Below are 13,808 nucleotides of genomic sequence, written 5' to 3' on the forward strand. Positions count from 1 at the left end.
TAGTCCCTAACTTTGGAGCACACAACAGAGAAAAAAGGAAAAAAGAAAAGAAGAAAAGGGCTGGCAGTCCTTCTGTCAGTTAGGGAGCAGAATTCAGTTCACTTGGCTCTGTGTTTACCAGCAAAATCCACTGCCAGGCTGCAGTCTTTTGTGTGGAAGGTTAAAGAGGCCTTCTTTCCCATCCTGTGTGGCTTGAGTTAGCCGTACCTTTTCAGTCCCATCAGTTTTTGGGGGGCTTCCCAACATGGCAATTCTTGCCCTGTGGGCAGATGTGCAGTTTTATGAAGTCCTGAATCTATGTTTTATTTGTTCTACTAGTGTCTTATTTCAGATTGGTTTTGGCGTCAGGATGTATGTTCCTCCCTTTCTTGAAATTACCTGTGTTTTTAGTTGATTTTTCTCTGAGCAAGTCTGATGTGACTCCTCCTTCTTTCAGCCATGTTGAATTTATGCAAGTGTTTTCTGGAGTTGTTTATGAAGTTTCTTGCTCTTGGTAGAAAGAGTTGGTCTATCTCACTAGATGAGAACAAGGAAGCAAGCAGTCCTAGTTATTCTTAGCAGCTGGCCCTGGGCCAGGAGGCAAACACCCAGGAGAGGAAGTCGACTGAAAGTGCTAAGACAGCTCCACTGGAGCACATATAATTAGTGGACCTGATGGGCCTTGGCCTGTGTATGTGGGCTGCCTTGCAAGCCCATCTCTGGACCAAGCACTCTAATGGGATTTGTTACTGCAGGAAAGATCCTGAAGTAGCACTTGCATGGAGGCCATCACAAGCAATACCACCTCTTTAGCCCACACTCAGCTTCCTAGGAAGCCACTGCAGAATTGCATGTTAATTACATAGATGACTAATTGCATAGTGATCTAAGAACTAACTTGCAAGTGAGAAAAATCCCACCCAAAATATTTTCAGCAGTGTGTTATTGTGAGTCCACAGAGAAAGCCGCTGCATTTAATAATGTGTGGTTACACTGTGGGTAGTGTGATGTCAGAGGGCACTTACTTGGTTTTTGAGGATATCAGTAACACCTTAGACTAATAGACATTAAAGCCTGCTCTTGGGTGTTCACCATTGCTGTTCGGGCAACAGCTTCTGTCCATGCACAAAGTAGGCTAGAGAGCTCCAGGAGATGTTCTTAGCCAGCTTTCTTGTCTTTTGCTTGAAATGACTCTGACAATGCCTGTGAGAGAGAAGCCTTCTCCAAGTAGAGAACCTTTATAGTGAGCTGTGAATGACAACAGGAAATCATTCATGAGAAGAATGTTCACAACTGAGGCAGAAGGCTGGCAAAGATCCGAGTATAGGATTTGTTTGGCATGTTTTCAAATCAGGACAAAAATGTAGGGTGACAAATATCATTGTGTCCTTGTTAACAGGCAGCTTGGGTTCTAGAATCATGGAATCTGATAAAGTCCTTTTTCTCCTCAAGCTTACAATTTAGCCTTGAGCAAATTATTTATTTCTTTTGAGTCTTAGTTTTCTTGTCTTTAAATGGGATAGGATAGCACCCATATGACAGAGTTGTAATGAGAATCAAATGAGCTCATAAATGTGAAGTGTTTATCACAGTCCCTGGCCCAGAGTAGTTATTCTCTTATCTAGATTAGGTTTGTTTGCCTAATGTTCAATTTGCCATGGATTTTATGTCTTTTCAGGGACATTGTCAGAATGAGCAGGATAAAATTACACTCAACTGAACCCTGCAACAATGAAGTGTAAACTACCACTGGTAAACCTGAAGGAACCATAACTGAGCTTGATTGCCTGCTTGCTTGCTTGCTTGCTTGCTTGCTTTCTTTCTTTCTTTCTTTCTTTCTTTCTTTCTTTCTTTCTTTCTTTCTTTCTCTTTATTTCTTTCTTAATAGATCATCTGGATTTATTCAGAGCTCTATGTGCTCCCTGAGTTTGTCTCCTTGTCAGAAATCTGGAAGCGCACCTTAAAATCTTGAGAAATGTGAGATAAGCCTATCATCTGAGGAAAAACACATCTCCTCTCCTGTGTGAGCATCTGCTGGAAATGCTCAAAAGATAATCTGTTAAAACCCATAAAGACCATGTCCCACAATAAACACTCTGGCCAATCTGCCCATCAAATAAAATTGAACACTCTGGATATGTCATTGAGAAAAACTGGAGGTGCTAAGACAGTTCCACTGGAGCGCACATAATTAATTACCCGAGGAACCTTGGCCCATGTGCTGTGGGCTGCTTTGCAAGCCTGTCTGGATGGTGCTCTTTAACGGAGTCTCTTACTATAGACAAAGTCCTGAAGTAGCCCTTATGGAGAAGGTCATCACAAATACTATTGGCTGTTAGCCCACACTCTGCTTCCCAGGAAGCCCTTGCAAAATTGCACAGTTGGACTCTGCTGTGATTCCAGAACTTACCTGCAAGAGGGGAAAATCCTACCCAGAATACTTTTAGCAAGCCCTGTGCTATTGTGAATCCACAGGGGAAAGTCCTTGGATTTAATAAGATGTGCTTGTTCATGACAACAAAGGCCATCATAATATGTTTCACCTCACCTATCATTACTGGTGTTCCTGTCAGAGCTCCTTGTCTGAGAAGTCTGATGAAATCGATTCTGATATAAATTGCTAAATATTATTATTATTGTTATCTAGGGCAAGTAGTATTTTTCTAAATTCTGGTTAGCTCCCCCCCCCATTAGCCTTTAATCAACCTTTTCTACATTTCATCAAAAACTAGTGACCATGTGTAACTACCACTATATACTAACTTTCTATAATTATAAGCTATTAAAAATGAAATGAAGAGACAGAGAAGGATCGAATTCTTGCCTCTGCCGCTTACTTATACTTTGACCTTATAATAGTACTAATGATAGTTAAAATTTATGACAGCTTACTAGGTCCTAAGCTTTATGCTTAGCATTTAACTTATACCTATCTCATTAAGTATTTGCACAAGACCTTTGGCAGGGAAATGTAGTATCATCATAGCATTTTTATAGTTTAGAAATAGAGACTTAAAAAGGTTGAGGTACTTGTCCAAAGTCACACCTTTAGATGATTTTGTTGTATTTCAGACTTGGGCTGCCTGGCCTGGCACATCCCATATTCACGGTACATTCTTCCATTTCTAGGCCTTGTTTCTTCATCTATGTTTTTCTTCCTCTCCTAGGTAACTGGAGATTCCAGGGCTCTGCTTGTTCCCAGGCTTGGCTTGGGAGTGAGAGATGCTGGCTCACAGCAGAGAACACAGAGCAAAGTGTGACTGGAGCCAGGGCTGCAGGCCATGGGATGGTAGGGCAGGAAGCAGGGGAGGGCCGACATGCCCAGTCCTTGTCCAGTAATCCAAAGTGAAAGGTCAGCAACAGAGAGCCTTCAACACTGAGCAAGCAAGCAGGGAGCAGACTGGAAACATCGCCAGAGTCTGGCGAGTTGGGGGACTGAAGCAATGGGAACTTATCAGAGGATGTGAGGGCAAAGGATGCTGGTAAGAATGCAGCTATATAGGTGCCGTGCACTTTCCCACCATTCTGGAAGAGAAATAACAACACTCTCTCTCACACATGGATATTGGGAAGAGCAAGTGAAATAGTCTATGTGTCAGGCCCTTGGCAAACCCTAAGGTGAAATTTTTATTTCAGAGGATTGCCATTGGTAAAGGTGGCCCTGAGCATCTGTTGCATGGCACGCTAAACTAGGACACCTCATTGGTGAGGTAAGAAGATTGTTTTGCCAAAGAAAGAGATATGGTAACTTTCTAGCTTCATCACGTGTTCCGAGGTGATACCATCCAAGTGTACCAGAAGAGTGTACCAACACCATTGCAAGATGAGGCTCTACTGCTATGGTCTCTAGGTGGTAATAGGCAGTTGTGTTGTTTTTTTTTTTTTGATAATAGGCAGTTTTTAACAGAGCAGATACAAGATTAAAATGCATAATGGTGGATTTCATTTTGCAGCTGCCAATTGGCATTAGTTGGTGGCAGGGGGAATTCCCAGGGTTCATGAGGGCTGTCTCCTACTCTAAGAGGAGACATTAGCAGCCTGACAAGGGGAGCTGCATTTGTATGCAGTCAGTAGAGGAGACCTTGAGAGACCTTGTTAACACCCTAATCTGTCTAAAATGCCTAAAATGTAGAGGGTGGGTGGCAGGTCAGATAGAATCCATGATGGGGTTTCTGACCCACTCCTGCGGCCTAGACAGCTGAAGTTAGCACCACTGGCAGGCAGCTGGTTCCAAACAGCAGCTACACAGACGGCATCCAGCAGCGCGGTAAGGCTTGTGCCTGATTCAGCTGGCAGAGGACCAAGAAAGGGTGGGCAGAGGTACAGCTGTTGTGTGGCATGGAGGCTTGGCAGACAACAGGCAGAGACAGAAAGCTTCTCATGTGCAGCTTCTCTGACACTGGAAGAAGCTGTGCAAAGTCATTTTTCTGCTAGGAATGCCCTTGGCTCCCCCTGCACACCATTTACTTCAGGCTAAATAGAAAGTAGACGTTTACATCAACCAGCCTCTGCATCGCAATCTGGGATAGGCATTCCAAGGACAATTAGGAGAAGTAAGTGAACCCAGCCTTTCAGTTTGTGGAGGAAACAATAAGGAAGCATAAGTCTTGCATTATTCTACGATGAATAAGAGGAAAACCAGAGGAGCTGATGCAAAGATTCTGAAGCAGAAAAATGGGGAACGCATTCTTCAGGAGGCAGAGAAAAAGGACGAAGTTAAAAATAATGGCAAACAGCTTAGGAGCAGAGAGTGGTGATTAAACGGAGATAATTGAGGTTTCTAAAAAAGAAGACCAAACCAAAAAGATGAGAGTGACATTTCAATATATAATAGAAAGAACTTACCTTGGGGAAGTTTGGAGATGTGAGTGTGCACACGGAAATTGTTTGTGCAGCATCTGTCTGTGTTAATGAATACCCTGTCATATTTTAAAACTTCAAATACTTTCTGAAAGCACTCAGGAAGAAAATCAGGTAGTCTGTAAATGTAAGAGAGGGGTCGTATTTCCCTCTCATAGCTTCCAACAATATTACAGTTTAGAAGAGCATAGATTGTAGAGACAGATGGGACAAAGATTTGGTATAAGAATTTTATTCCAGGAAAATTTCCCTGCAATGAAAAGGCCCAAAGTTGAACTCTAGCTGACCTAAAGAGAGAGAGCTAAGTGATAGGAAAGTCACTTTACAAAACACTAAGCATAGGTTTAAAGAATTGTTGCAGATGTGGTTTTAAACCAAAGGAACATGGCAAAAACAAATTTGAAGGAAACAAACCTAATAATAAATTTGGCAGGGTAGGATATGTACATTTGTTCAAAGTACATGATACATAGTATACACTTATAAATATTTGCTGAATGAATATGAAGATTTTACCATGTAGGCAAAAATAAGTTGGAGAAACGGGGATGGCAGGTACTTAGAGGAAGCGAGGTCATTTCCTTATCCCGCTGGGCAAAGCAGAAAGCTCAGGAGCATGAAGTTGAGCTCTCTATTCCCTTATGCTTAAGAAACATTTTTTTGTTGTTACAAGGTAGAAGTCAGGTTTATTACTTCCTTGTATTATTATAAGCCCATTTAGATCCCCTGAGCAAGAAACTCTTACTTGAGGCGTTTAGGCAGAGACAGGTGCTCTGGGTGCAGATGGGTACATTTTACCACACAGCAATACCCCCAATGTGAACAAGTCTAAAGGGACAGCAAGTTTTGTCCATTTTAGTCATGAAATCTAACTCACTGAGACCCATTTTCCCTACACTTCCATGGTAGTGTGATTTGCTAATGTTCCGTTTTATTCCCGTGGACCCACATGATTCATGGCATTAGGCTAGTCAGGCATCTGATTCATAGACAATTGATTGTAAATTGATTCATGACTCAGTTCCTTTAAGATGGCTACTTGACATGAGTCACCCTTCTGGCTTTCAGAGGGACCCATGCTCACAGCTTGCTGCTGAACAGAGCTGTTTCCTCATGAGAGTGAGTCTGCTTTAAGATTATGAGGGGTTTAGCTGAAGCACAGCTATTCATTCTGTGTTCCACCTCCGAGATTCTTATAAACAACACCAGAAACAGTCTAGATAGAGAGTCTTATTCTAGATTTGACTGATTCCCAAATCCATTTAATCACACACACTGCTGGTTGCAGTAGTTTCCATCAGCTCCTTGACCAGAACTCGTATATACTGGACAATTTTTTACATAATCAGGTTGTTCTCAGATTTGAGGGTAGAGTCTAGATAAAGTTCATATTTTTTTCCTGAGAAATAAATTTTAGAACGTATTAAGAGGATTTTAAGGATTTACCTCCTTCCTGAATTTGACATTGTTTCAGAATAAATGTGGCAGTGGGTTGGGAATTTCCTGGGAATTTCTTTTCCCTGCTCTAAATGTGTCAGAGAACTACAGCCCTGTTCTTTGTCCTCTATTGTCTATTGTATCCACAGAACATTTAAGTTACTGTTTGAAGAAGGCTAAGGCTGGATTTTCCCCCTATGATTATCTACTTTGTGAATAAGCAGGGACAAATTTTAGACCATATTTCTCTCATATAAACAGGTACTGGGAAGTGCAAATTTCTTTCAATACTAGTTTAAAATCAGCAAAAGTAGGAATCACCTACTTTTTTTTTTAACGATGTTTGGAGATTTTATTAGTATATGTTTGTGATACATAGTAAATACATTTGCTTTGGGGAATTGGTATATATACATCTTGCATCTTGATTCTTTTTACTTCTCCTCCACCCTACGTGTACCTCCCCCATCCCCGGGCCTCTTTTCCATCTCCATAAAGTCTATCTTTCTATTTCCTGTCATGTATCTTTTACTTTTCTCTTTAAATTAGTTATATTTTGACTTCCGGGAAGATGGCGAGTGGTGATCAGTAGGGAAACGTCCTCAGCTACTCCAGGAAACAGCCCAACATGGAGAGCTCCCGCCTGCTCTCGGGAAGGTCTCTAGTGTCGCACACAGATTCCCCACGGAGCTCCCCACGCTGTGTATGGATCGGAATATCCGGGCAAAAACATTATATAATGGTTTCAAAGCCAGGTAAAAACTTTTTATTCATTTATGTATTGTCAGTGCCTTTATTAAGTGAGAAATTTTGACTTTATATTACTATTCCTTAATAAAATAACAATGGCACAAAATATAATCATCTTTTAAAAAGACTATAAATGACAAATTCATATCTGCTAGTATCTGTGTAATTTTCTCAATAATCCTTATATTTCTAATGTGACTATGATCTAAGAGTTTGCAGAATATTCTAATCAATATAACTGCATCTATATATCTATATATCTATATATCTATATATCTATATATCTATATATATCTTTGAAATACCTGGTTTGATTTTGTAACTTTAGTACCTAAAGGCACTTAATTTATCACTTTCCTGGGTTCTGTTGTTAGTAAATAGTTTGTGCAATTGTAAGGTTGTGGGTTAGGTCAGTGGTGTTCAAATTCATTCATCTATTTGCTTGGTTTATCTGTTCTTCCTTTGTTCTTTCTATCATTCCATGGCAGAGGAGGAACATGACCTACTGTGTCACACTCCTGCTGCTGTGTTGAGAACTGATTGTAGGGGATTGAGGACAGAAGCAGGAAGATCAGTTATTGAAGCTACTGCAACAATCTAAGCAAGAGAGTGGCTGGGACTGGTATGCTATCAGAGGAGGTGGAGAGTTGGTTGGATTCTGATAATCTTTTGCAAAATGAGCCAACCACACAGATGGGATTTGTAGCATGAGAAAAATAGAGGAGTCAACAAATGTATAATTGCAGTCCATCTTAAGTGCTAGTATAAAAAGATTCTTTAGAAATGCCTTAGGGACTGCCAGGAATGGGAGAAGTACCAGTGTATGTCCCTACCCAACTGGAGAGCTCTGTTTTGTCTGTTTTATATATGAGACTGTCTGCTAATACAGTTCAGCTTTGGCTGCACATCAGAATCACCTATTACCTGGGGATCTTTAAAAGGTGTTGATGTCTGATTCCCACCATCCAAATTCTTCTCAAATCCAGGTGGCTTTTGTTCTGAGTGTTACAATTCATAGAAGCTCCTCAGGTGGCCCTTGGATCAGTCATGGTTGAGAACCTCTGCTCTAATATTTCCTTTCAACACACTTCCCAGGGTTTTCAAATAATGGGAAGGGTTGGTTTTAGATCTAGAAATGTGTGGTGGAATTTATATTTAAAAATTTTGCATTTTCCTATAATTTTGCTCACCACCTATATAATACCCACTTTATCTCCTTTGAAGGAATTTCTTTTCCCTTTTGTTCATGGCATTGTTAGTAGACACCTGTCCTCCTACCACTTAAGGTAATGTTCCTGGATCTTTTTTCTTTCTGCTCTTGTGCAGACATGTGGAAGCTGTTGACCTTGAGGACAACCAGCACACAAATATCAGCGATGCTGACAGGTGACTTTTTGTAGAAATTGTGGCATAGTTCTGGCCAGTATTTTCTCATCATGAAATGACTGTTGAGTCGTCCTGCCAACTTCTTGGCCCTCTGAAGACACGTTAGTCCTTTCAACCCATTCTCAAGCTTGGTTCTGACCTCCTGTTGATTCTGTCATTTCTCTTTTCTCCGCTCTATCTATGTTGATAAATTCCCTACTGTTTAACTATAGCCATAGCTCGTAATCAAGAAACCAATTGATACAGAATGCCTGGGTGGCATTCTTTGATGTATTTGTATCATGACATTATTCCAGTCTATTCATTTGGCAAGTGTGCACTGTGATTTCTTTGTTGAAAAAGAGCAAACAAGAAGAACAACAGTCTATTGAAAACACTTATTCAATAGGGATCAGATAGATATGAGTTGGTGCCAGATCTTTCAGAAGTTATAATAATCATTTATGAAACTAGCATAGCTATCAATAACAATAACTGATTAATCATCTACTTCTTGAAAGTACAAAAAGTTGATTTAATGTTTTGAAAGATGCCAAGTCTCTGGTTAAAAAAGTGCTATACATTTAAAATCAAGACTGAAACTGGCAAGCTAACATGACCTCAGTTTTGGGGCATGCTCTATATCTCCAGAGGAAAGTCTGCATTCTCCAGAAAATAAATTTCAAGACAGTTACAAGTGCAAGAGATTTATTCTAGGAAGTATGTGAAAGATAATGAGAGAACCTACAGAAGCAGTTAGAGACAGCTTCAGGCCATGCTGCAGGTTTGAACAGGAGAGGAGGTAGTAAGGATTCTAGAAGAACCTCAGATGGCAGTGTGGCTCCAAGAAAAAGTCTGGACCGGGCTTACAGGGAGTGTAGAGATAGAGCCAGTTAGAGAACTTTTCTGTTGGGCAGAAATCCCCCAGGGCTAGTAGCTCTGCCAAGCTGTCTTGTCTAGGAGCAGTTTGGGAAGAGATCAGCTTCTGTATATCCAGGATGGACCGCTGGTCAGCTAACTGCATTCTTTGCAGCAAGTTCTCGCTTGAAATGTTTGAGCAGTGTGCCATCATGGAGACCACAGAGCAAAGGAGGAATTTGCTTTATAAATATTAAGGTCCCCCTTCCCCACATGCTCTGACCATTATTCAAGACCACATAGGGTGTGAAAACTGAGTGTGTGTGTGTGTACCATTATGCTTTTTGTATGGTTTAGCAGGGTCTTTCAGATTGTTGTTTGGGGAGAGTGAGTTTCAATAATTTGTGAAAAATTGATCCATTTTCCTTCCCCAAGGGAAGGGTGGAGGGGGGGATGCTGGGGAAGATAGACATTACTGTTCTATGAGCTAGATTCTTGGGGAGAGATAAATAAGTTTGAGAAATTCTGGATCCTATTCCTTCTTGCCTGCTCCCTTGTTCTTTCTATTCTCTCTCTGCTTTTATGCACCATCTTACTCCTTCTTTACTGAACCATTCTTATCACTATATTAATATGTTCTTTAAATAATTTTTTCTGGCCCCTCTTCCTCACTAATAATTCTGCTCTTACTCTGAACCTATTTAAGGGAAAATGCAAAGCTGTTTCCCCTTCCTTTGCTTCCATTCATTCTTTAATCCACTTTAATCTGACTTCACTCTCACTATTCCTTGCCATTTTCTGAGGATGCCAGTGAGCAAGCCCAGTAGCCAGCTGTTTGTTCTTCTCACGTGACCTTAGCAGCATTGTACTCAGTTGTAACCTTCTTCCTTCTGATATACTAACCTTGGTTTCTGTTCATCACGCTTTCCTGGTTTTTTTCCTCTTTTGCTCTGCTCACTCCCTCTCCATATCAGTAGTTGACTCAACCAGATAAAAAGTTTGGATTTACTTTTATTTTGCCCCTAGCTGATCACTGTATTTTTGGGTTTTCTTTTCTAGTATTTCTTGATCAGAGTGCTATGGCCATTTCCAGCAGAGCAGTTCTTTGCCATGTGGAATATTCATTGTGAGGTCTTTTAACATCCCTGGTCTCCAAGCAACTAAATTCTGTCTAGTTTTCATCAGTTCCTCAGAAGAAATGCTGAAAGAAAGAATTTGTGCAAAGAGCTTATCAAGAAAGATTTCCCAGGAAAATTGGAAAGGGCGAGAAGGAAGTAGGACAGGATAGGAGGGGATAACAAGAAAGAGTAATATTTCAGAGTTTTCTTGGCTTGAAAAATGGAGCTGGGCTTTCATATTCCCACTTCCATCAGTCATTGCCTGAGGTTCACTCTGTGTGTGTGTGTGTGTGTGTGTGTGTGTGTGTGTGTGTGAATGGATCCTATTGTGAGGGGGAGGGTGTTTGGTGTGGGTAGGTGAGATATGAACTCCAAGCACTTTCAGCTGTCCGTGCTTGTAGACAAAGTAGTTGAGTAGCTCAAAAGGAATCTTTGAAGGATGTTGCAGGTATAAGCTGAGGGATGAATGCTCAGAACTAGTAATGAGGATTCCAGAGTTCAAAGTGGAGCACAGACAGTGTCTGTTACAAGTGTTTAAATGGAGGCCTGGTGGATCAGGGTGGGTGGAGGGAGGAGGACAAGGATAGTCAGTTCTAACTGAGAAGATCCCGGCATCCCATTCATGAGAGCGGTTCCTTGTAGATCTGTTCTCTGGAAAGTCTTCAGTGAGTGGCTAGGAAAAGGCAACTACAGAAGTTACAATGTGATTTCACAGAGGCTGTATTGCCACAGAGGCCTGCTTCCAGTCTTTAAGACCAAGATATTACTTTCTGGGATCAGCTGTGCACCTCGCTTCTACTCCGAGACCAAGCTTGCAAATGCCCTTCACAGCATGTGTCTTGTCTCTCAGCAAGGAAACAGGATTCTTAGTAACACAGCAAGTCTGCTGTAGAGTAGGGTGTAGGAGTGCTCTCTGCCACCAGACATGGACAGGAATGTCTACTTAGCCGTGTCTTTGGAATTAAGGTTTTATAACTTTAAAAAATTCTCATATTTAATGATTTTAAAATAAAAAGAAGAAATTATGCTGTTAAATACTAGGAAATCTTTTTTTTTTTTGGTTCCGGGGATCAAACTCGGGTCCTTGTGCTTACAAGGCAGGTGGCAGAACCACTGAGCTAAATCCCTGGCCCAATACTAGGAAATCTTGAATAAATGATAATACTACATATAAGTTTTAAAAGAGCATTGCATGCAGGCTGCGTGTATACATATCCTTCGAGCTGGGAATAGAGGAAATGAATGCTCTCTTCTGTGGAAATACTGAAAGCAGAGTAAAGAATACAGACTTTCAATTCTAACAGATAAAGGCAACTTATTTTAGCATTTTTACATTTATTCTTTTTAAGGTTTAAATGTTTTTTCTTGTATATTTTTCACATAACACTTCCCATATATTGCTGTAGTAGAAGTTTATTATGGTTTTAAATATTTCCAAAATACATTTGATAGCCTTTTCAAAATATGGCCCTTAATGTGCTTCCTCTTGAGTGTGAAATGGATTTACTGACTCACTTCTAATGAATAGATGATGGTAGAAGTAATGGGAGACTGGGTCTTAAAAAGCCTGCAATTAATTCCTTGTGTTCCTTTGGGACCCTTGCCCTGGGAAAGCCAGTGGACATGCTGAGTGAAGGCGGATGTTCGGGCATTCCTGTGGTGACCTCTCCCAGCAGCTGGCTAGGTCGCTGTCGAAACCCCAGGTTAAGTGGGTCTCTTTGGAAGCAGTTCCTGCAGCCCCCGGAAAAGACTTCAGATGAACTGAACCCAGGGCAACATGACTACAACCTCATGAGAAACCCTAAGACCACCTAGTTAAATTGCTTCCAAATTCCTGACCCACAAAAACTGTAAGATTAAAAACTGTGTATTGCTTTGGGATAATGTTTAATGTAACAATAAGGTGATTAATATACGGCTCTTGATATATTCAGGTTGCCTTTTCAAAAGGTTATACAAATTTATTCACTCATCAAAAATAGATAAAAAAAGCTGTTTTACTATGCCCCTTTCAATTGAGTTTCATGATAAAAGAAAAAAAAACTTTGCTAATGCAAAAATAGTTTCACTCTGCTTTGGTTAAAATTACAGTTCGAATTATTTCAGTGTTACTTGATGAAAGCTTTAAGTAAAGAAACCATTAACACAAGGACTTCAGAAAATGGAAAACATTGATTTAGTAATTGCCCTTCACTGAGAGAAAATTAGAGAGGGTAGAAAATATTTGTATATTATTTGTCATAATATATCAGTTAATTTAATTCTTTACTTGTCATCACAAAGTTGAGTTTTTGTCTGAAGTATCTCTACTAAAATGGTAGAAAGTTTTTTGTAATCTTGACAGTTTTTCTTTTCAAGGATTATTGACCTGAAACCTTAAGAGTATTAATGTTTCTTACAGCAGCTACATAGGCTAGAATTTTTGTGCTAGAGAGAAGTATCTTATTTAAGGTTTTTTGTCTCTTAAAGAAAGTAGCTTTGCTTCTCAGCTTTGTAATAACTAACTGCTAACTGGTAACCCCATAAATTGGGCTATAATAATCTCTAGCAATTTCAAAAGTCTTGAGGCAGGGAAATATTTATAAGCTTTTCCTTCTTATGTAAATCATACACGTGAAAATAACTATTGTGATATTATAATGAAATCAGTTTTTAAACCAAAATTAAGTCTCAACTTTTTATGTGAACTTTTGACAGAAAGAGGAGGGTTCTTATATTAAACTGAGAAAACTTTGAATAAAATATTACACTTGTAGTTTTCAAATGACATCAATAGCCACGGGAATATGCACAGTAATGAAACGTCTTGTTATTTCTTTGCTTTCAAAAGCTCATCCATTTTTTTTCATCATTTAAAAAAAAATTTCTAGAGTAGTTTACTTGCTTTGAAGCTGCTTCCTTGAGTGAAATTGGAGACCAGTATTTTTTTGTTCAACCACTGAAGCTTTATTCTTTCTTTTGTGTGTGTGGGGGGTTTTTTTTTTTTTGAGACAGGGTCTCTCTTTGTAGTCCAGATTGGCCTTGAACTCATGATATTGCTGGGCTGGCCGTGAACTCATGACAATCCTCCAGCTTCAGCCTCCTGATAGCTGAGACAGGCATGCACCACCATGCCCAATTAAACCCTAGAAATATAAAGCTAGCCGTAATATTGTTCTGCTAATAGCACATGCTTAGCTGCTAATTGAATGTATAGTGATATAGGCATGTAAAAGCAAGAAACATAGCAGAAAAGGAAAAATGCAAACACATTGAAATGAAAAACAGCTTATGATACTTATTAGCACTGACATTTTTATTTAAAAGTCCTAAAGAACAAAAACTAATTCTTATCTATGTATTTAGCTTGGTATTGTGTGTTAATCTGGGAACTCCAAGGTCTTTCACTTCTGTTGGCTTTATCTAGTGTTTAAATATGTGAATGAAATCTACTCTTTGGTG

At 39.8% G+C, this 13,808-nt stretch overlaps 1 long non-coding RNA gene across 2 annotated transcripts in view; it reads left to right on the top strand.

Moving 5' to 3' along the window:
- LOC110344503 (uncharacterized) overlaps window positions 1-13,808 on the top strand; it is a 309,982-nt gene that overhangs the window by 231,790 nt on the left and 64,384 nt on the right. The window contains exon 4 of one of the 2 annotated variants that reach the window (XR_015439176.1): window positions 6,826-7,031. The exons of the other annotated variant lie outside the window; for it this stretch is intronic. This is a non-coding gene — a long non-coding RNA (uncharacterized LOC110344503). The remainder of the gene's footprint in view (window positions 1-6,825; window positions 7,032-13,808) is intronic. 2 annotated transcript variants of the gene reach the window in all.

This window comes from Heterocephalus glaber, unplaced genomic scaffold, assembly GCF_053883595.1.
Source record: "Heterocephalus glaber isolate CG9 unplaced genomic scaffold, H.glaber_assembly_v1.0 deba00001472, whole genome shotgun sequence".
NCBI classification, from domain to species: domain Eukaryota; kingdom Metazoa; phylum Chordata; class Mammalia; order Rodentia; family Bathyergidae; genus Heterocephalus; species Heterocephalus glaber.